Source organism: Bombus impatiens, unplaced genomic scaffold (genome assembly GCF_000188095.3).
Source record: "Bombus impatiens unplaced genomic scaffold, BIMP_2.2 scf_0724, whole genome shotgun sequence".
NCBI classification, from domain to species: Eukaryota; Metazoa; Arthropoda; class Insecta; order Hymenoptera; family Apidae; genus Bombus; species Bombus impatiens.
In genome coordinates, this window is record NT_177143.1 from 195,057 (window position 1) to 213,616 (window position 18,560).

The window sequence follows — 18,560 nt, forward strand, 5'->3', positions numbered from 1 at the left end:
GGACAAAAATTATTCCATCAGAAATCCCAGATTCTACGGATAAGAAGGACGCGCGTAGGAACGTCGTTTCCGTCATCCTGGTAACTAATTACTGATTCTACCTTGTCCGTTAATTGCACGATTTCTCGAGATTCACGAGAAAAAAAGAAGAAGAAAAAAAAAGGAACAAGAAGTAAAGGAAAACGATTCATACGCATAAGACTGATCGAATCATTTGAAAAATCCAAGCTGGCTCGAGAGGATTTTCTATCGAGAACGCCGGTGTAGTATCAACGTAGCGTCGCAGTAACGCAACGTTCAGCCATGCGACAGAAAAAAGTATCATCGTGAACACGAGCTTCTTTGCGCTTATCGACGAGATTCGTCTGACTGGAATTGAAGATGATCGATTCAACTTGATTACAGACCGAAGATATCTTCGCTTATTATTACTACTCTTGCTTGTTATTACTTCTTACTTCGTAGCAAACGTTTCCTGAATTTGTTTCGCAATTATCAAGTTACCATCGCAGTACGGTGTGCGATGGACAAAAATAGAAACAGTCGCTGTTCGATTTTAATCTCATTATGCCGATATGATATCGTCAGCGCGTAAGTAAGTAATATTATAATTGTAAACGATAATCGTCCGCGGATGCAATAGATGATTGGTAAAAAGGGAGGGTTAGTAAAATCGTTAGCACATCAAAGTCTAATTACTTGAAAATTAGCTCGTTCACTGTACGTTCTTGTTTGTTAGCTCTTGTTAAATAGCGTTTGTTACGACTTAAATATGAAGAATTTGAGCAAAGATACGTGCAGTTTTAATTTCTAATTAGAAAATTTCTTCCCCCCTTCAAAGAGCAATTTGAAAAATATCGTTCAAACCACCTTACATTAATTTTGATCGTTCTGTGTCAAGAAGATATCGTATCAGAAAGTTACATGCTATGTAACTTTCGTTACAAACTGCTACATTCGATGTTCGTTATTTTTTTAGTTGAATCTTTAGTTAAAATTAAAGTTACACGAAAAGTCTGTTCTTCGCCGAATGTCAGCGCAATATCTGAAAACACGAAAGGGAAGATAAATGATTTCTGCATGACGCTCACGATAAAGTGGTAGGATTTATTTACTTAAGCAACACTTCGCACACTGATGTGTGGTGATAAACAAAAAAACAAATATTCAAAATGTTTCGAGTCAGGGAGATACTAACAAAAATTTTATAAACAGGCTTTTACTGATCGATCTCCTGATATCAAGCTGCAGAGAGACTGCACGTTATATGCGTTTTTTATCTTCGTCGCGAGTGCTCGCCCAAATGCCGTATTGCGCGACATAGCGAATTAGGGCGAATTTTTTTCTCGTTTAACATGTTCAAGTGGGGAGGATTTCTACGATTCCTGCTTTCCGTTCAGGAAAAAAAAGAAAAAGGTGGAAACAATTTTCTCGCTTGATTTTTATTTCACAAATATTAATTCGTTACTGTTGGGAAGTATTGAAAAAAAAGTAAATAAATGATGTCGATACGTGCATCGATTTCGCACTGAAACGCGTTAATTTGTCAGTACATATATATTTACATATTATATATATTATATATATATTATATATATTATTTTTTTTATATCTTCATAAATATAATTGAAAAACAATATCACAAATTATTTACAAATGTCAATGATCGTGTGGGAAAAACAGAACGTACGTGATAAAATTGTCACCTGGTAGACCAAATGTATATTCTAGAATTATGGACATTTTTATGAATATGGAATATTTAGCAAAGCGCGAAGATAAATGTTTGTCAATGGCAGATAACGCGAGAATAATCCGGGAATAATATGTTAAGAGGCAACACAATACAATTATTGTTCGAGTGGAGTATTTCATTTTATAGTTTCCAGAAGATTGATTTTCTCGGACAGGTGTTCGCGTTCGAATAAAAAATCCAGCAAATGGAGGTCGAAAATAGTATTTCTTACTCCATGGTGAAGGAATCGATCAAATCAATTGATGGTATTATAATATATATCGTATCTACATTTCTAACGTGTTGCTAACGATGTTCTGGTGTTCTATCGTTCATATCTTTAATTCATGTTTATAACGCTATAAACACTGATCGTTTATATGATAATATCCTAGAAACTGAAACGGAATTATCTTTCTAAGAGACGTAGTTCCTTCCGTCGATTTTATTTATAAATTAGTAATACTGTCTAATCAATCAAGATTATGGGAAATATTGTGATTGATTGTGTAAGAACAATATAAGAGAATTGTAGTTCGTATAACATAGGCCATGAAAAGCAACAGAAGATTATGAAACTTGTCTTTAAGGGAGGAAAGTTTCACTTTATTAAAATGCCATTCTTCAAAGTATGATTTTACTCGACGAATGAAAGAATAATGGTAAATTAGATAATATAGATTTAGAATAATTGAATAGAAGCTGTGCGACATTTTATATTCTCCAAATAAACGAGAACAGAATTATAAAATAGAAAGGAATAAAAAGAATAGAGAGTCGGATCCAGGAAAAGTACTATAAATAAAATTAGGGTAGAGAAGTATCAAAATTAATGCAAGAGTGTATTAAAATTTTATCAAAGTAGGATACATTTTCCCCAAAGGGAAGCAACATACCTCCGAGCGATTTGATTAAGAAGCCACTAACCAAAGTTGCCTCAACGAAAAGGTGGTGAACATCAAAGGAAAAGTTGGCAAAAACATGATGGCAGTTTCCGGCAAAGCACAATCTCGCAAGATCATTTTTTCGTCACGCACTAGCCCTTTCATCGAACCCATTAGACTCCCTGTGGCCATGGAGCTAAATGGAAGGTCGAATTATAGAAAAAAAGGTTTCGGTTCTTTGCCGGAAATCGAAGAAAAATATACTGTAACTCGATGGAAAAAAAAAGGAATGCTAGAAAATACAAGAGACATGTTTAAAAGGAAATTGCAATTTTCAAATATTTTCCTTTATAAACTGTTGGTATTATTTTATAGGATTGAAACGATCAATAGGGAAACTGTGTCAATTTGGTGCGTAATTTATAAACGATAAAACGGAAGTATCAAGGACACATCGATTCGAGAACTCTATCTCTTTTTATTATTTCTCTGACGTAGAAAGATGTCCTTAATTAAAATATTCCAAGTCGAACGATTCTGCGAATTGCTTCGCAAATGGACAATATTTATAATTTTTAACGTGCACGCTGCAATGACATAAAAGGAGAATTCTGCGCTCTGCTTGCTCTTAACGGCGTATTAATACTCGATTGAAATGAGAATCTAGAAACAAAGGGAGAGAATATTTTTCATCGCAATAAATGTAACGACAAACGAAAGGTCACGCGTGCACGTGAGAGGAAAGAAAATGGATGAAAGCGTCCTTCAAAGAAACGATAAATCCCTTTGAAAACAAAACCGATACGGATAAACTAAAAAGTTTTTTGAAAAATTCTATTAATGAAAATGTCATGATGAATATATAAAATGTATTTTCCAGTCAAATAATTATTAAAATTGTTAGAATTGTTAGAAATTGAAATAAAGTTCTTTAAAGCCATTATAATTACCAACTTACACGTAATTTATATTTAAAAAATTAAAACTTCCAATATAATTAACTTGTTTCGACCTTTTGCCTTACATGATTTTTTCTTTTTTCTAAAAACATTCCACGGTCGGCGCATCAAACATAAAAAGAAGATTAAAAAGAAAACACCATAGCTATATTGCTATATCACTAAGCTATAATATTTTACCAAATGTCCTACTGAACAAATTGTAAAATGTAAATAAATAAATAATAAAAAAAAAAAACATTCCGATTGTTCCCTATTTAGATGATTGAACTATTTAACCATAAGCTATACACGCAATACTGTATAGTTACTAAACAGTATAACTAAAGTGTAATTAAAGGAAGCATAGCCAGCAAAATGGCGTTAAATGAAAGTGACCGTTAAAAAGCAAAAGATACAGAGCGCGAGATAAGTAAAACAACCTAAGGTTTATTACACATCTCGAAATGGAAAAAGTCTGTTGAAAAAATTGTTTAATCAGCTAGTTAAGTAAGAGTTAAGTAAGGAAGTTACTTAAGAAAATGATATACCTGCCAAGTAGGACCGAAGCGAAATTGAAGGACAATTAGATAACATTTAACCGTGTCTTTTCGTCGAACTCGTTCAAGGTCGTTTACGCCGGTGAACTTGAACTTAAATGTGTATTCGTAAAAAGCGAATGGATCCAGGCAGCCAGGATGGCCTTGCTTGCGGTCGTTTCATCCATTCATGGCTGTCACTTCTCTCGTCTTTGTACAAAGAAACGATCGTACGAACTGCTTTTCAGCTCTTACCTTGATATACAGTTAACCGTCTGGCATCTAAACCTTCGAAATTGCACGTTTCTTCGCTCCATCCTGTTGAACACGATGTTGAAATAATTCTATGAAAATTTGTCAATATTTTTCGAGTCAAGGAAATCGCTAATATCTTGAAATTTAACAATTCAGAAAGACGAACAAAGAGAAGAAAATTATAAAGTTACTTCGAAAGAGGGAAAGTTACCATTTTTCTATTAATTTACAATTTCTCTCAAGTCACAGTTTTTAGCGCGAGCTCGCGAACCAAAGAGAAATTGTAAATTATCGATTTACGAAAGTCAAGATATTTTATATTTTCCAAATAAGCAAACTCGATATCGTAAAATACTACGAACAAGGAAAATTGAAAAGAATGGAAAGATGTCGTAGAACCGATCGAATAATACTACGTGTAAATGAAGAACGAATGACCAAAAAACAGGAGAAAATATAGAAGCGGCAGGAGAAATCAGTAGGATACGAAACTCGAAGGAAGAAGGACACGCTGAGAAGCAAATATTACGCACAGCTGTAAGAGCTGACACATATTATGCAAGCCAATCAGAATATCTGTTTCGTAGTAACGGTCATGTCTGTTTCAAAAACGGACAATTCGATAACGACCAGCATAAACATTATCTCTAACATTAACGACAGATTACGAAACCGCAACATAGGAACTGAACGGTGTATATTTCCTTCTTTTCTGGCCATTCTAAAGGCTGCTACAGCTTCCAGTTTACTAATATGGTATTCTTCTGCTTACGTCTATGCGTTTCTTTAAATATAGAAATCGAGCCTATCATCGTGTAGAGAAGGACATCAGGAAGTAGAACGAATGATCTATCGCGCTGATAATCACCGTCATCGTTACATTTTTGCTTGCTGTCTTTCTTTCTGATTTTTATTTTATTAGCAATCATGCGTAATACCACGATTTGCGTCACAAGGGAAGGGCGAATGACGCAATACAGAAATTTCTCAACCGATAAGCAAGATAATTGCATTGTGCTTGATTTCCTGCAGATAATCCGAGATCCTATCTGAAATTGGAACTTCAGACAATTTTAATACCGTTCTTTTATTCGTGCTTCAGTATAATGTTAACGTTGTATCGTCTGATCTTCTCTGATGCATTCTATTTCTCATTGATCTTTTAATTCTTTTGATTTTACACGTCGTTCGTTTTTAATTTCTTCAATATTGTTTTCTCGTTAATCTCCAAGCATGAAATTTTCTTTTTTAATAGATGTCTGTATAGTCTCATCCTCTTCGTTGATGCTGCATCTATTAATTTTTCGTTAGTTGGTCATATTATTCGTATAACTATATAGTTAGTTATTCGCGTTTAACTTTCTCTACATTGTTCTTTCGGCCATGTTCATAGCCACTAATTTTTCTATTTTTACGCGTTAACCGATTGAAATTTTGTTTTTTTTTCAAATTACAGTCAATTCTATTTACGCGCTGTTTCAAATTACTCCAGAAATAACATTTCAGTTCTTATAGCTGACTTATCTAAAATTCCAAGGCGTAACAAAAAATTAGAATTTTAAGTAGAAAACATTATCCATATCATTTATCCGTTTATAGAAGAAATGGCAGGTAATAACATTATTTTCCTCTAAAGTCAACTGGCAAAGAATGGTCGCTACTTAGGCTATAATTTATTAATAACATACTTTACGCTTACATACGTAAAGCAAATATCTTATTTTTCCTAGAAAGTTCAATTTTCCTTGTCATTAGCCAGAACTCTCTTGTAACTTGTTTATAGGAATGTAGTTTACACGTGTGTGTTTATTTCTTTGCATGATGTCTGCATTAAGATTCTGATCTATGGAAACATCTATCCACGGAAGATTACCGAATGATGTCCATGTTTCGAAAATTTATCGCAGATTTTTACACGTGAGTAATGTTTTATGAAATTAAATAATTTTTTCTAGTAAGCTTTATCAAGAATGTATTATTACCTACAAAAAAAAACAAATCAAGGAATTTGTCAGGATATCGTTTATATTAGGACTTTTTAATATTAAAAAAAATTGTAAAATTTCTAATTGCATCGCGCTTTCTCGTAACAGAAAATAGCAGATACTTTACGATATGCTACTAATAATCTGTAACAAAAATTGGTCGGCGATATTATCGTGCGATATTATAACGTGTCGCGTAACACGACGACGAAAAGAAGGATTTATGTTCAGAAATAACGGAAATGCGATAAAAAAAGAGATGAAGTATTTCGAAAATGTAAAGAGACTGCAATTTTTGTAGACATAAAAGATAGATAAGTAACAGTGTTGCCTGAAGACATAAAAAAAATGGATAGATAATGGTGTTGCCAGAAAAATCGCTGAAAACTTAACATACCTAAAACTGACAATGAGTAAGTTCTGTGTGTTCAAGTTGAAACATCGAATTATTGAGAACACCTTTAATTTATACACGAACGAATGTTAATTTAATGTTGCTTTTTAAATCTAAAGTCAAGTCGATTCTGCTTTTCCAATAAAATTATGTCTCATATCACGCAATGAGAAAGCTATGCTTCATAGCTATCGGTATTTAAATAATTTTATAATTGATATGTAAAATGATAGTTATTTCCTTTTAAAATTCTGATTCAACTAATAGTCAAAATTTCATTTTTCGTATTTACCGTGTTGATTATCGAATCCTCGACGCTATATGGTTGCTCTCATAAAACATTAACACCTAAATTCGCTAACTCAGCTGTCAAATAAAACGATTCGCTTTTATTAAACGCAAGTGCCTTAAAAATCTCAAGGTCCTCCGAATTGAACTCCACAATAGATCCAACCTTTCTATTCATTTCGACATTAATCGGCCTTGATAAATAAAAATTCTGCCACAACTTGGGACGAAAGTTGGACTTTGAAACATTGGTTTGATAGTGGTGCAAGGTTTAGGAAGTTCCGCGTAACATCGATCATTGTAATTGACACTTATTGGACAAGAGAAAAATAGATATTTTCGTAAATAAACTAGCTCATAAAATAAGACACGCAAAGTAAAATCGAGTTCTCAAATACAAGGAATTCGTAAAAATATAAAACATTTTACAAAATTATTATCTTTCTAATTGCTCATGAAAATGGACAATTAACAACTTCTAATCTATAGATAAAATATAACGATGCTAATAGAGCAACAATTTTCAAAATGCAACGATATCAATAAAATACAAATTTCCAAAATACGACTATGCAAGGATAAACGATGTTTACTAGAGTCTAGAAATAGTAAAGAATATAAATTTGAAGAATTTGATTTAAGAATTACAAATAAAATAAAATAAAATGAAATGACATAACAGGAAGAAGGTAAAAATGACAAATAAATCGATAATTCGGCAAGGAAAAGTTCGTATCAAGGATAGTTGCGGTTTGCCAATGAAATTTTACCTGAATTTCTTTCATCGGTCGTACACACGACTTATCTAGTCTCATGTTTTCGCCACTCTTCTATCTTCATTCGTTCTTCCATGAACCGGTTTCAAACTCGTCTTCGTGGCTTCTGGTAATCACTTGGCCGACCTTCTTCGGTCGCTGCTTGCCTGTGAGTTGCTCTTCGATTCGCTGGGAACCACGGACTTTCCCTGGGCGTCCATTGCTTTCAAGGTCATCAGCTTTCCGATGAATAAAACAGAATGTGACAGCACGCAAAAATCGTTTCGGCTCGTTGTGTCTAACCACGATCGATGGTTCGTCTGTAACGAAATTCCGGTTACAGGGATGGGAAAACCGAATCTTTCAAGTCGTATCGAGTTTCAAGACAAAAGAATAGGAGTTTACTATGGGCGAGCTTCTACTAGAAAATTCACAGCTCACTACTAGATCCAGAACTAGGACACCAGCTCTGGAATTTTGTTACGGAGCTTAGAACGTGAATTCATTGATTATTCGTCTCGGTTTGTTCGTAAATTCATGTTAGGTGCTTTCCATTGGAAATAGAAAAATTTAAAGCTACATGGAGAGAATGATTTATATTTAGCTTTAAAATTTCCTCGATTCCTTGGATTTCGTTGTTTACTTCTTCAATTCTTACTTACTTCTTCAATTCTTATTTACTTCTTCAATTTTTATTTACTTCTTCAATTCTTATTTTACTTCTTCAATTCTTATTTACTTCTTCAATTCTTATTTACTTCTTCAATTTCTTTCTTATTTAAAACAGATCTACTAAACTGGATTTTTTGTTCTTGCTTAGCTAAATATTTAGAGCTAAACTTCTCAAAGAAAAAAAAAAAAAGAAGAAACGTGTATTTATCGTAAAAAGAAGAAGCTGCAAGTTCCAAGATAGATTACAAAAAATGTTACAATATCGTCACTCGCGTTTCTCTGCTTTTCGATGTACGGAGTTGATCAACGTATATCCAGAAATTCGTGTAATTTTTCGATCTTTTTCTTTTATATTCGCGATTTGTCGATCTTTTGAATTTTTAACTTTTATTTAATTCCTCGAATTTTCATTAACTTTTATGTAACGTCGACACATTTGCATACTTCCAACAGACATTTTTATTATCCAAAATGAAAGAACAATATGCAAAGGTACGTCACGACTTTACAATCGAAGAAATAAATCCGAATGAACTTCGCTTATGGTACCGCCTTTTCCATTATACGATTGTTTGATTTTCTACTCTTTAAAAACGAACGCCGAATGGTATTTAAACACACGGAATACAAACACGTGTTACAAGCATGTTGCATTCATCCGTGGGAATGTAGTAACGCTTTACGCACTTCCAGATATCTTGCTTCCTTTATTCGTAAATTAATTCACGCGGCCGAAGGCCGCCGCGTTTCAGAAGAAATCGATTCAAAATTGCAAAACTTATGTGCACGTGCTATCTTTCGCTCTTTTTCCACAGACGCATGCTGCTTCATCGTAGTCCTTTATCGTGTAGCGCTTAAGCTGTTACCACACATTATTCTCTCATTAATCTCAATGATATTGCTATCCCAAATTTGTGTTTTGCAATTCAATCTCGTCTTCGTATTTGTCTTTGCTTTGATCGATATTGATATTTGAGAAATGATCTCCAACATGTTAGAGACGAAACTACGATAAAATATATCACACATAGAGAATTATAATTAATTTGAAACTTTAATCTAAATTATAAACGAATAGGCCTACACACAAAAACAGACTTACAAAAAAGTATTCGAATTTCTTTTATGAATATATTATCTGTACTATTGAAGATATTTTGAAATTTCATTAAATCTGCTGCATCTTGCATTAAATCTTGCATTAAATATCGCTAATGTTTGTGACGTATCTGGAAATGTATCTAAGAGCTGACAGAGAGAGAACAATATTAAATATTGAATTATTAAAATTATAATCGTATTATAAAAATAGTATATGTGTAATATCGATGATATATTAATTGTTTATATTATGAAAATTATTAATATTAGATTATACTGTTGATAACGTTGATATAAGCTGTTTTTTTTTTTTTTTAAATCATCGAGTTTCGCTCTTGCATTTATAAAAATCATCGAAGAAAGAGATCCCCAAATAGAAATTAATACACATGATGAAATAATTTGCAGGAATGGCAAATTGTGCAATCGTCTACACGAAATAGTAATTTCGTGTTTTGCAGGCATAATTGCTTTCCAAACAGCTATTAGACAATAAAACTTTATCTTCCGCAATCAACATCAAACATACATTTTAACGTCGGAAAATTCGCCTGAACTATATTTTATTTACTCGAAGATCATTAAACATTAATTGAATCTAATGTAATTTTAAATATTATCGCTTTTCCTCGAGGTACTCCTCCTAGCTAGCCAGCAACATGTTCTCTTAATAACTTCTCTATCTAAAATCAATCTTTCATATCATGGATCGTTAATTTATGCATCATCGCGATGTTTAACCAGTTTCTGATTTCCACGAATATTACCTATGAAAATTATAAGGAAAAAGCAGGATAAATTACGTTTTATATTTTTTACGGAGCAGTTTTAAAATTGAATACTGTACAGCAAGACTGTAATAAGCCACAATTTTTGTTTTTTCTTTTTTTTTTCATTATACACGATAGAAATTATTTGATTTTGGAATTGAATATGTGTTCTTGCCATACTTTTGGATATTTTGAAAATATTAATACGCTTATATTATATAAAATTCATAAAACTAATGTTATCTTTCTACCCGCGGTGTCCGATTTAATAACATCACACCAAAGTTGCTGTTTTATTTGATTTTAGGACTCTTATTCGTATGTTATTTTAACTTCAAAAATATCAAAGTATTATTCATTTCAACAGATATGCACATTTTACTTCGACAAAATTTCCTCAATTACACGTATCGTTGTATTTAACAGAATTCTTTCCACTTTTAACTGAAGCGTTTATTTTAAAAGTGATGTAAGTATATTTTTCGACAAAAATTGATAAAACGAGAGACTTACGTGTACTTTAACGTAAAACGTTTATTTATAAACGAATTATAATTTCACTCTTAGAATATTCGTTCGTTTGAATCAATCGAAACATCGTTAATAAATGGAATAGCATAATCGCGTAATCATAATTATTTTGGAAACGGTATAAGTTTATTTCTTAATGATCTGTAGCTTGTCCAAATAGTCGAGGCAGCAATAATTAAAAAGAAATGATATCGAAATTAAACAACAGTATTTTACGTGTTTCAATTCTTCAACGACAAGCTTCCGACTTAAACTTTATATTTATCGTGAATCATCAAATCTTCTCTTCGATTTTATTCAGAGGAGCTGATAAGGAAGTTTGCGATATGTGTGAAGCACCGTTTATAGCTGCGATTACGTATGCAAATGTTGTCGTCCTATGTGTGGACATACCACATGTAGACGAATCCCCGGGCATGTTGCGTTGTCATGTCGCAACGTTATCGGTGCTATCGTGCACGCAAATTTTATAAGAACGATCAACGACGATGTATCTTTCCATGATCTTGGCGTGTGCACCTTTTGGATTTTGTTAAATAACAAAACGCACTAGAGTTGCTGAAATAATTTATTCATCGTGCAACATCAGAACAGAATATTTTTCTTCCGAGTTGGATTAAAATATTTACAAAATAATTATTTATTTACGACATAATAAATATTTACAAAATTAAATAAAGAATGACTGTACTTCGATAAAAATTTGAAATCAATATCAAGCAATTATAGAAGATAATCTGTAGATATGCATAGTAATTATAAACAAACTGTACATAACGAGGAAATAATGAAACGAAAATTGGATACAAATCATAACGAGCATAACGAGTAATTGATATCAGAAATACCTATATATTCGCAACGTAGAATTGATGACCCTGAATAACAACATACTAATAATCACCTTGTCGATCGAGTAATTAAAGGAACGTTATTGTCTTCTGTGAAAATCACAGTGCGTACTTTCATAACGTCTTTATAAAGTCAGGCAAAAGCTATTGTATGCATAAAAATGGATTTATTAAAAGTATTAATTATGCACTATCCTGCGACAAAAAAGAGAAACCTCCTTCCTAAAAAAAAAAAAAGAAAAAGAAAAAAAAGGCGAAAGAAAAAAGATACTGTATGCCTTCTAACGTTAATTTATGATACAGACGAACAAAAATGACAAGATCAATCAGCGTGATATACCGAGTGTTCCAATCTTCTATGCTCTACAAGATGACGTAATTTTGAAAAAATATCAGCAAAAATCGTTATCTGTTTATGGTAATAATAACATCTCGCGACACACGTTGAACAGACCTATCAAACGGAATGATACAGGTATATTACTTATAAGTAATCCCGATGATTTAGCGCTTTTATCGACAAATCTTAGAAACAACATATACTGCAGCAACCGAGACAATCTTCGAATTTGCAGAAGATCGTTGTAACCAACGAAAAAGAACGTTTTATGAACGTTCAAACGTTCAAAGCGGTTCAAACCGCTCGCAGGAAGATACCTCTGTTTTAGATTTGCTCTTAGATCAACGCAAGACGATGACATATAATTCTTATAAATATCGATAAAACGTCTTTCTTCGCGCGTCTATTACGAAATCTATCCTCCACTGCGATAAAATATAATTAATATTTATCAACGAATTTCGAGAATTAAATCGACGAATAATTTGAATAGCTTTTCGCGTTCACGAAATCTTTCACGTTCGATTTCTTTCGGCGAATTTTCAAGGAGGAACCCTTTAATGGAATACGCGCGAAATTCAAACTTCGTTTTCAAACTGTTCCGTTGCGTAAGAAAGATCGTAAGAGCGATCTTGCGTCTCGCGTATATAACATGTAATTCTCTTCTTTTTTTTCTTTTTCAAGGGTATCGGGTTTCTGAAGCAAATATCTTTGACGGTTAAGTCCCTGCGTCTCCGTGTTTCGCGAGTAGATTTCATTACTCAGCGAATTTGCCTGAAGCTATCAATGGGGCTATTTTGACAATTGATTTAATTAACTGCAGCTCGAGGAAGATAAAAACGGAAAATATCGCGCTCATTTATTTTCGAAGATCACACGAATAGAAAATTTGTAATCTTCGATTGGCATAATCGACACTATCCGATCATAATTTTTTTATCTCTCGGGTAAACATAGAAGGTCAAAAAATTAGAACTCCGGCGATATCGAAGTTTAGAAATTTGGAACTTGGACGATTTGAAGATATTTCAAAATTAGAATATTTGGAACTTCGAGCGCATCGAAACTGGAATATTTGGAAATTCGGAAATTTAGAAGTTCGACAATTTGAAAATTTGAAAGTTATTATTAGAAAGTTAAAATTGAGTGTTAAAAAATTTGAAAATGTCAATGCGATTAACCTCGATATTCTTCTATATACCTGTTGATTTTTTCGTTCACAATGTAACAAACCGAAGAACCGTAGAATTTCAATTTGAAAAAGATATCAAAAAACATTTACCATGTGAAGAAACATAGTGAAACAAAGTATGGTTCACTGAACGGTTGATTCGCCTTTACTCGAGTGCTATGCGAGAAAATGATGGATAAAAAAGAGAATTGCGTAAAACACAGAGAATTGTACAAGTCGAAGATAAGTAAGTGATGTGATGTTGGAACAATAAAATTGCCGATTGAATGATCATTGCGAGTACCGTGTGAATTACGATGAAACCAACTTTATCATGATTCACACACGGTATACGAACTTTTCAATTAATCCTATTAAATTTAATCACGCAAGACAAGCTGTTAATCAATTCACGTGTCAAGTATCATCGAGAACTAAAGTTTGTCTCTGTTTCTTTGTTTCTAAAGTCCTTTAAATTTAAATTCGTTAAGTCGTTAGTATATTTCCATATAGCTTTTACCCCATCAAATTCATTTTTTTTTAAATAGTAACATTTATTTTGTAAAATCTGTAAAACTAAAGCTACATATTACTCATTTTCCAACGTCTCTTTTCTACCATCGATTAATTAATGGTAAATCAATTTATATTAAATTTGTTAAATCAATTTCTATAACAATTAGTAATTAATATTAAAAGTCGAATAAATTAACGAGCCACATTAGATAAATTCGTTCATTTCGTCGATAATGGAACGATTATTTCAAATTGTTTCATCGTTCGACTTTGAAAACCACTCAAGGAACTATCAGTTACACGATATCTGACTAACGCTTCGACGGATGGATAATCAACGTTTGATTCACATGATCATTGTTTTTCCAGTTCACATATCATTAGCCGAATTCAATACCACGGTAAATCTGCGATACTAAAAATTACGTAATAATTTCTATTTTATAATCATTCTTTCCTACCTGAAAGAAATCGATCTTTCGTATATCATAAATCCCAATGTACGCAGCAAAGCAACTTAGAATTATACTTTTTTCATTTTCTTGCTAAACAATTCATTCTCAATTAATATTCCTGATCAATTAACCAGCCTAGCTGTCTGCTTATTGTTGTATCCCTTCCAATCTGTACTATACTATACAAACAACACTGTAAATTACCATACGTAACATGCTGAAACACAGGAAATTCACAAATTCTCACTCCAAATACTCCGCGACTTCACCTCGTAATATCACTCAAATTTCCATGAGTCACCAACAGGCGAGTTAAGTTAGTTAACCAAACACAGTTTGAGGAAACATATCAAACCATGCAACAACGTCGCAACGTTCTCGGCAGGTACACTCACCTGCGCGTCATCAGTTTATGTGTCTCGCTTTCCGGTCGCGTATACGTGTCGCGACAAAGCGACGAGGGAGAAGCAAGATTGCGATGGTGAGTGAGAAGAGCGAGGAGGGAAAAAAGCGTGCAAACGAGTCACGAGAAAACCCAACGGTCGCGGCGAAACAGGAGAAGTGGCTCTTTGGAATCGTAAAATCCCCGCAGTTCTCCAGTGACGTCTTCGACTTCGGCGTTGCTGTCGACGGGACGATCTACGGGGACCAAAGTCATCGTCCAATAGCCGCACACACGACGCTGGTGGGGCTCCGCTTTCGTTTGCACACGCTATAAAGCCCCGCTAATTGTCTACGCGGCGAACAGTCAGTGCGTGCCCCTTTTTAAACGACGATGTAGCGCGGCGTCCGAAAAATCGAGGATCTCGTGCACCCAAGATCATTGTGACGGTCGAGATCGAGCACGTGTCCTGGATTTGGATCACAGGATCACGAGAGTCGTTGCGATCCGCGATTTTTTTTTGTTATTTTTCCCGTTTTCGTTTTATCCTGTTGAAACAGTGAAAAGACATCCGGAAGAAGAAAAAGAAGAAGAAGAAGAAAAGAGTAAAGTTTGTTCGAAATCGACTTGTCGAGTCGGACAAAAGTGAAGAAGCTAGATTTCATTTTATTTCTGTGACTTCTGCAGAGAGTTTCTCGTTTTAGAAACAAAACCACGACGAGATCTGTGATACGCCGAGTGAAGTTTCGCGTTGCTCTCGGACGATCGTGGGAAAGGTAAACGTTTGTTTGCACCCATCATTCGTATCGATGTGTCGCGTGAGACTTGAATTTTGGTACAGTGGTTCATCGTGAAAGTATTTGAACGCTGGTCGTAGAAAGCTTTGGTGTATAATGTATGTTTTCTGTTACACGAATCATTATGAAGTATATCGGGAAAAACTTGTTCTATGTAACCGTACCTGTGTCATCTTAGCCGTGCTTCATTACGGTAATAATTAAACTTCAAAATGTTTCGCCTAACACACATATTATAATATCTACTATATTCATAAAGGACTTCTATAAGTATTTCAGCATTTAGTATAGATAACTTACGTATCTTTATTGTATGCGTTATCTAAAATATTTAAAAATTTCTTTAGTATCGGAATGAGACATGACTATCGTAGGTCAGTCAAATTTTTAGTCAATCTGAAAACTCATATAGGAGCTACTGTGATATTCATTGATCGCGAACATAATACACACGATATATTTACAAAATGTTTGCACGAATGTTCAGATATTTTCACGCGAGCTACTGTATATTTACTATTTCGCGAAAAAGGAAAAAGAATGAAGTTCTTTCATTGCTCCAATCGTGTTTTATCTTTCATTAACACTTGCGTCGATAACCTACTTAGATGACCAAATTTCTCTCGTTGAAGATAACAACTAAAAGTTTGGTATTTGCTTCGATCAAGTTACATACATACCATTTCTTCGTGATTACTCGGTCTCTTTACTTCTTCTCACTTTCACGACCAATTTAATTAAAATCTGAGCCAATGACTGCTATAACACTGCTATTATATAATAATATATGGCTCTTAAGATTGGAAGTTTCGTTAAATATCACGATATAATGGTGGTCCGTTAATTGATAGATATTTTGACTTGTTAAATAAACAATTTTGTCCTTATTAGTTCTTTAAAATGTCTTCGTGATGTGACAGTCAGTGTATTTGTGTTGACCCTTAATATACTGATGTGCAGTGACTTTCGCGTCTACATTTATTTAATTCAGATATTTTACTAATTATTAGAAACATAGTGCAGACAATGTTGTAGAGCGTCTCTTTTCTGAAATAATAGGAAGACGAAATTTCATTTATCCAAATACAGTTTAAGAGTAATCGACAGATTCTTTAAATATTTATAAATCCATAATCAGATAATTTTTTCAACGTAAATAACTACACAGAGTTACGTTCTTTATCGTACTTCGAATCATCGGAGTTCTTCTACGAGTGCTACGAGTGCTTCGGCATGAGAAGATATCTTTTCATTAGCGTTTTCGTCTGCTGTTTTCATTTATATAAAATCGCCATTATTATCGTCTACGTGAAACATTTCATTACATCGGAATACTTGCGGCTTTTCTACCGTTGCCAACATCCGAGGAATTTACGTGCTTCGAATAATTTTCAATTATGTTTTTCTTCCTTTAATGTCTGTGATTCTGGCTTCTCCAATATCGTGTATTTTTGCTAATTTTGTTGCGCTTACATCACTTTCCAGTTTTCTCGTTTACATTGTATTTTCCTGCGATAGTTAGAACGCTTCCTAGTTTCATACCAAATCCGTATAATCACAATTCAATGAATCAAATCAAGGAAAGAGTACATTGTGTATGAACACTGACGACATACGTATGTACATATTTGAAACGGAAAAGGGCATTCGTTACGAAGAAATATTATGTTTGAATAATAGAACGTTCGAATATTAGGCTATTTGAATAATACCGTGATATACATTTGCTACATCCATTTCGGTGTACCAATTAGAAATAAAAAGATTAAAAAAACAAGTTGAAATGATTTGTACAAGAAATAGAAAAATTACCACGGTATCTTAGAATGTTTTAGTATATTACGTACATCATTTTGCTTCTTTTGTTTATTTTTTCAGTAAGTGAAACACAGCGTCTGTGCCAGAATAACTAAGAGTAAGTGATTCGTTAGACGTTTCTGAGAAACTGTGACTAACTCCGAGTACAACATACGATAGAATGGTAATAATAGTGAAACTTATATACTAGGTAAACATTTCTAGTAGACACTATTATGACAAAAATATAACAGTACAAAGTGACTTAGGAGTAACAGAATCATAAAGTTCTTTAAGGACCTTTTGTGAAGAAACGTCGATGATGGCAAAAACATTGGTATGTTGAGAGTTGAAGGATAGACGTCTATAGAATTTTGATAGTATCTGTCAGATATCTGTATCTCGTTGAAGATCAACAGCATCGGAGATTTCCTAGAACTCTGGCTCATTTAACAGCTAATTATTTTAAAGAAGGTTAGACAGAAGAAATATGATAAATCCATTTATGTTGATTTTCTAATTATAGCGTTACTTGATGATTAATTATAAGGTTGAAGAGGAATAGACTTATTAGATCAAAGTCCTTTAAAGCTTGCTTATTCTTTCGAAGATAACTAACAAATCCGCAAAACTTTGTAGAAAGCTGTTTAATCACAAAGTTAAATAGATCTTTGAAATAGAAAATTTGCCAGCTGTGTATTCAATCTTAACGCTAGAAACTAGCAAATCAGACAAAATCACTGACATCGGATTTGTTGTTTTTGGAATTTCTAAAAATATACAAGTGTTTTCGATAGCATCAATGTTCGCTTTTATTGGAACAAAAACGCGACTATATATACTTATCCATTATCGTGATATTTATCGTGACTATGTATAACATATTTAGATGGGTATCAAAAGGTCGGACGTTTTAATGATAAAATTATGTTTTTCTAAAGAACGTAAACTTAGAAAACTGCCTTCTTTTCTATGAACTTGGTATATTTAAATGCCACGATCGATTAACAAAGCACTGTGCTACAAAATACCAATCGATGGCGATCAGTGAGAGGTAAATTCACTATTCTAGAACAGGTGGTCAAACATTGCAACTAAGCAACAAGAATAGGACAACCGTGACTCATATAGTCTTTCAGAAGCCAAAGTACACTAGTTCTTGCACATTATCCTGGCACACGGCGTTAGCGTTCAATTTTTCTAGAAGAGAAATTACTTCCATAAGCTCAATTTGTCGCAAAAAAGAACGCCGTAAACAATCATAAATTCCAAGATGAATAAGAAAAAAATAATTCCAAAACTTACTCATTGTGTATTACAACAAATTTGTATTTCATTCGTTGCTTATTATGCAAAAGCTTATTCGCGTTAAATATGGCAGAACTCGATTAATTAATCAAGCTT

General features: G+C 33.4%; 1 protein-coding gene and 1 long non-coding RNA gene across 3 annotated transcripts in view; one reads left to right on the forward strand and one right to left on the reverse strand.

The window, feature by feature from the left end:
- Positions 1-18,560, forward strand: part of LOC100747657 (carcinine transporter) — a 52,809-nt gene that overhangs the window by 18,704 nt on the left and 15,545 nt on the right. Inside the window, exon 1 of one of the 2 annotated variants that reach the window (XM_012390123.3) lies at positions 14,851-15,338. The exons of the other annotated variant lie outside the window; for it this stretch is intronic. The gene's annotated coding sequence lies outside the window, so the exon portion shown is untranslated. Of the gene's footprint in view, positions 1-14,850; positions 15,339-18,560 lie in introns of those variants that run through there. 2 annotated transcript variants of the gene reach the window in all.
- LOC105681271 lies at positions 7,441-14,786 on the reverse strand. Its single transcript, XR_004462427.1, has 2 exons — positions 14,576-14,786; positions 7,441-8,093 (listed from the first exon to the last, which is right to left on the reverse strand). It is a non-coding gene; the product is annotated as an uncharacterized LOC105681271 (long non-coding RNA).